Raw genomic sequence first — 6,000 nt, 5'->3', positions numbered from 1 at the left:
TTGTCGGGTTTCGAGGTGCGGGCCCAGGGGGTCAACTTTTGGATCGATTTTTAAACTTTGTTAAAAATTGGGGCTTTATGATCCGGAATAGTCTCTTACGAGTTTTATTTGTGCTTTGAAGTTATTGTGATTAGATTTGAGCCGCCCGCAGGTCATATCACCCGAGGAGTTCATTTTTGAATATCAGTTTGCCTTCTTTGAGGTAAGTGTTTTGCCTAACTTTGTTGAGAGAGTATTTCCTACTATTTGACATTGTTTGCTACATGCGGGGGTGATACATATATGCGGTGACGAGCATATATGCATGTGCCAGGGTAGCCATGCTCGGGGGTAAATTATGTTATAAATTGCATTTTATAGAATCACGTGATCTTCTTGCCTCATGCCTTACTTGGCTCCTAGATACTAAGAATATAGTATTAAATATTAGAAACTAAGACTTAGCTTATTATAACTTGATCAAATTTGATGGAAATTCTGAGAATACATTGGTGTATTTAATTCGGTCATCAATATGCATAATCATTAATACATTGCTATGACCGATATTCTTGAGATACTAGATTCTATACTTGTGTTGTAGATCATTTGTGAAATTTGTTGGAATACTTGAATAATAAGGTTCTTGTGGGTTTATTGAACTATTGTTGGCTTGGAAAGTTGTGATTGGGATTCATTTGAAATATCCGTTTAAACACTCTCCTTGACGTTATTTATGCTTCCTTCCTTGTTTGTCCTTGATATACATATGGTTGGTAAGGAAGAGTGCAAAGCACGAATGGTGATGCCGTGCCTTTATTTATACATTATCATGTGAGGGAGAGTGTAAAGCACGAAGGGTGATGCCGTGCCATATTATTTGAGAGTTAAAGCACGAAGGATGATGCCGTACCATATTATTGAGAGTGAAAGCATGAAGGGTGATATTGTGCCATATTATTGAGAGTAAAAGCACGAAGGGTGATGCCGTGCCATATTATTGAGAGTAAAAGCACGAAGGGTGATGTCGTGCCATATCATTATGAGTAAAAGCATGAAGGGTGATGTCGTGCCATGTTATGTGAGTAAAAGCACAAAGGGTGATATCGTGCTATTGTATTTATATTATTACGCTTTCATGTTATGGTGAGTTCATGGCACAAAGGTTGTTTCCTTGCAAGTGAGGACGAGAGACATGCATTATGTTGTGATATTTCTTCCTTGCAGATATCTTTATGTCTTTACATGGAATTGTTATTGTCGTGTTCATGGTTCTTATGTGATATGTCGTTACTGTTCTGTCTTTATCCCCTATCACCTTTGTTGTCGTACTATTATGCCTTCTAGTTGTTTAAACTTGCTAATATCATGCCTATTTCCTGTTGTTATGATTTCATCCATGCCATCTATTTTGTTGCACTTTAAGTGTGGGTCTTCTTCCATACTAGTTGTTCATGTCCCTACTTGCTAACTTATAAAGATCATGTGTCCGCTTCCTTATTTGTCATATTTGTCTTCATGCCTTCACCTTGCTAGTTAGTCGAAGTTACATTCCTTTTTCCTAATCATTGTCATTACCTATATGCTTTCTGTTTAGTCTGTTACTGATGTTCTCATGTACATTCTCGTCCTCCATAGTTATTTGCGTATTTCCCACTCTGTCATTTATGTTATCGGCATTTCTGTCATTTGGTTGGTACTGCTTTACGCATAATTGGTGAGGATGAGATAAATGCACGAAGTGTGTTGCCGTGCCGTTAAATTTGATGTCTTGAGTATATTTCTCACATTATGAAAGTTTTGAGGTGATTGTTGTGATTTAGTGGCTTTCGCTCTCAGGAAAGGATTGGGTGAGATATTGATACCTGTTGAATTGTGTTTTCTTTTAGTACTCTGTTAATGCTTTGTATAATTGTTTCGTGTGCTCTACTCTGTTATACTGTAGTATAGTTATATTGTTAGTTACATTACAGGTTTTATTAATGAGCATCTTTTAACCAAAGCCTCGTCACTACTTCGACGAGGTTAGACAATATACTTACTCAGTACATGGCGTCGGTTGTACTGATATTACACTTCTACATATTGCGTGCAAATGTTGGCTGTTGTTGTTGCTGTGCTCTATTGTTGCCGGGATTGAAGATGTACCTGCGTTCCTGTTGTAGCTGCTTCTTGTTCATGGTAGCCTTAGATTTATAAAAAAAAACTCTGTTTATGTACTTTTCAAACAGAAGATGTATTTACTTCATATCAGCTTGTAAATTATATTCTTAGAAGCTCATGATTTGTACTACCAGTCCTTGGGGATGTATAAGATTTAGATAACTCCTTTGCTAAATTGTTTTATTAAGTTAATTGAAAATGGGTAATCGTTAATTGGCTTACCTAGCGAGTTGGGTTAGGTGCCATCACGACTAGTGAATTCCGGGTCGTAACAGGTGGTATGAGAGCCCTAAGTTCATTGCTACAGGGCATTTAGGATAAACTTCCCATCCTTCTTTCCTTATCGTGCGACATTGATTCCGCTCAGAGCGTAACTTTTTGAATTCTTTCCACGCATTCGCTTGCGCATGCGAGCGCTCGGTATTGGCGGAGCATCGGCGGCTTGTGAGTCCCTGGATGAGTTACGAGATATGATTCCCGTGTGCTGATAATGGGTCAGTCTGGAGGACTTGAGGCCGGGTTGTGACTGTAGTTTGAGTACGGGGATCTCGGTTGTGTGAGCATGTGCTTTTGGATTTATACGTCCGGTAGTGTCCCTATGAGTGGATATTATGGCAGGCGAGTGGTTGGGTGGCTAAATAACGAGTAGGATGTGGTTGCGGACTATATTTGGGTGATTGAATGTGATAAAAGGAGTCTGCTTGAGGTGTAAAAAGGGGTAATGGGCGTTGGTTTCTGTCTTGATATGGTGTATAGTCTCGAGTTAAGAGTGTATTGAAAGGTTTTCATGTTGTTTAATTATGGAACGAATTTGATTCTCATGACTTATTTACGAGTTCAGACTCAGAAAGTTTAAGTGATGGCATAGTGGTTGTGGCTAGAGTTTAAGATTTACATTGGATGGTGTCGAGGCTCGCGGTATTTCTACATCATTGTGGATTATGCAATTCATTAACAGCAAGACTAAGTGGTGGAGGGAACAACTTTAGATTCACAGAAGGTCCCTTCAGAGCGGGTGCCTTGGTTGTGGTACTTTGCGGGGGTGTTAAGAGGGGATGCAGCGGCTTATGGGCCTTAGGGCGGTGTGGTTTTTATGCTAGAATCTCTTATGGCGAGCTTTGGGGTAAGGATCATGTTGTTCTCGCAAGGAGGGGTATCAACTTGAGGGTAATCTAGAAGGAACTCAGAGGAAACAGGGCGGTTTGATGGTAAATTGGATCAACACGGTAATGATGTGACCGGTTCCTTGGGTACTTATGATGTAGTGGGTCTCCACATGTGTTTCGTGGCAATGCTCATGGGTTTTGGGCAAATGCGTGGCTTGGTTGAGTTAGAGGGATTTGGTTATGATAGCTTGGGTATGTGCCAATGGATTTCCAAGGGGTTCTCGATGATTTCTTTCACGGTTCGGGGTGAATATTTTCTATTGGTGTGAGGTCATGTTGCGTATTGGGATTTCCTCCTAGATGAGATCAAATAGAATGTTTCTGACTGAACGGGATTGTGTTTTGGATGTGCAAGGTCACGTTTCTGTCTTGAAGGGAAAGTCATGTATTCTTAGACAGCACGGGCGGGTTCAGATGTCTAAATGGATGCTATCATTACTTGGTATTGCCTGAGAAGGGTGTGCATTTCAGAAGGCGCATTGTGTTTTGACTTACGAATGCATCATTGATATTGCGATGCTCGCCTGGTTAGTCTGCTGGTGAGATTCAGATTTTGTTATATGACACGGAAGAATTATAGAAGTATTCCTCGTGGGATGATTATATACGAGAGACGTGTTAGATATTTGGGCGGTGGAGTTGGGATCAGGTAGGGTGATTCGTGTGTTCCATGGATTTGAAGATTGGAGTTCTCAGAAACAGATTGTTTCGTGGTTGTGGTCTGTGAAATATGGCCAAAACTAGCCAGATGATGGTGTGTGTTACGGTTATGTCGTTGTGGCCTTTTGAGGGCTAATCGTCCGTTCAGGGATGATCGGAGTTAATTTGGGGGCTCATTGGTAGGCCCAATAAGGATGCGTATTCTGTATCGGATCAGATTTGCTTGCTCTTGCGTAGCTGTTACCACATATATATCATCAGGCGGAATGAATGTTATTCGCGCCTTGGTTTATGTTATATGTTCTCTTCTATACTATGACGGATTGTGAGTGTTACGTGGTTCTTCGCACGCATATTGTAATTCAGTTTAGGCTTCATGGCACTATGGGCGAGATGGCCTTCGTGATGTTGATTTGCTTATTGCACCATAGTTGTGCTTGTCCTTCTCAGTATTGTTTGTTCCTGATAATTTTCCCACGGTTACATTTTTTTTTGTGCACTCTATGGTGCTTGATATTGACGCACATGCGATCAGTGAGCCCGAGCATTATGGCTGGAGGGGTACCCTATGTGGATTGATATGATGGGATCGAGTTGCACGCCGCAACAGTACTGTGATGAAATGTAACTCCTGATGTTTACCTCGTGTAGTTTTGCTTTCACCTTGTTGAAAATAGTTCATAGTAAAATGCTAAAATTTCCCTGCCTGCTTAACTTGTTTAGTAGTCTTCTTATTTAGCTCTCCTACGGTTATCTGTCATGTTCGAATTATTACTTGTTGGTGTTCAGGACCGTGTTATGTGGGGTTCCATATGATTACTGATGATACTAGTTGGTGGGGCTGCTTGTAATGGCTGAGATGAGGTGTCTAAACTTGAGAATGGCACTATGGTAATGGGATGAGGAAGGTTTGGAAGAATAATACTATGTTTCCTGAGGATTCGGGCAAAATGGCCCTGGTCGGACTAGTGAGTTTCTTGGATTATTGATCAGATGAGTGGTTAAGAGGTTATGCGTGTTTCTTTCATCATCGGCGGGGTATGAAGGTTTCAAACGAGGCTCTAATCGATATGAGGTTGCTACCGACAATGGATTTGTGTTCGGGAAGTAATGGTGGTCAACAGTTCCTACTGTGATTGTCGGAGTGATGGAGCGCATCATGCGATTTCATCTTGGGGGTTTATGGTTATGACCTAATACAGCTTGTTCAGGCTTATATAGTGTGTAGATGTGAGATTTTGGGGCTTGTAATGAATTCGGGGTGTTAGAGATTGGGTTCAAAGGTTTAAGGACCAAGGTTGGAGTAAGGATCTCTAGTTAGATTGTGTTGGCAGGTTTATATGGGACAAGGTGATGCGGGATCACCCCAGGGTTTATGCATAGTAAGATTATACCGTGATTTGATAACTTTAGAGTGACTACTGGCACGTTCGAGGACGAACGTGTGTTTAAGTGGTGGAGGATGTAACTACCCGACTGGTCGTTTTGAGAATCTACACTTCGCTCGGTGTTTTGAGAGCTCGAGCATCTCTGCATGATGTATTATGACTTGCGTAAATCACCGGTGTTGGTTTTCAAGTTATCCGGAATCGATTTGGAAGGATGAACTTCAAGATTTAAGCTCTAAGTTGGAAGAATTGACTAAGGTTAGATTTTTGGATAAACAATCTCAAAATCGGGGTTTGAAGGTTCCAACAGGTTCGTATGATAACTTCGGACTTGGGCGTATGTTAGGATCGGGTTTTTGATAACCCGGGAGCATTTTGGCGCCTATTGTGGAAGTTAGCATTTTGGAAAATTTTTATCATATTTGGGTTGAAGTGCATTTCAATGTTATTGATGTCCGTTTGGGATTCCGAGTCTGAGAATAGCTCTGTATGGTAATTCTGGTATTGGGAGTGCGTCCGAAAATAGATTTGGAGGTCCGTAGGTCATTTTGAAGTCGTTTGGCAAAAGTTAGAAATTTGAAGGTTTTTGAGAAGTTTGACCGGAAGTGGACTTTTTGATATCAGGGTCGGAATCTGATTTCCGA

The sequence above is a fragment of the Nicotiana tomentosiformis genome, chromosome 2 (assembly GCF_000390325.3).
Source record: "Nicotiana tomentosiformis chromosome 2, ASM39032v3, whole genome shotgun sequence".
Classification (NCBI taxonomy): Eukaryota; Viridiplantae; Streptophyta; class Magnoliopsida; order Solanales; family Solanaceae; genus Nicotiana; species Nicotiana tomentosiformis.
The sequence above is the reverse complement of the archived record's forward strand: the minus strand, read 5'-3'. Positions refer to the sequence as shown.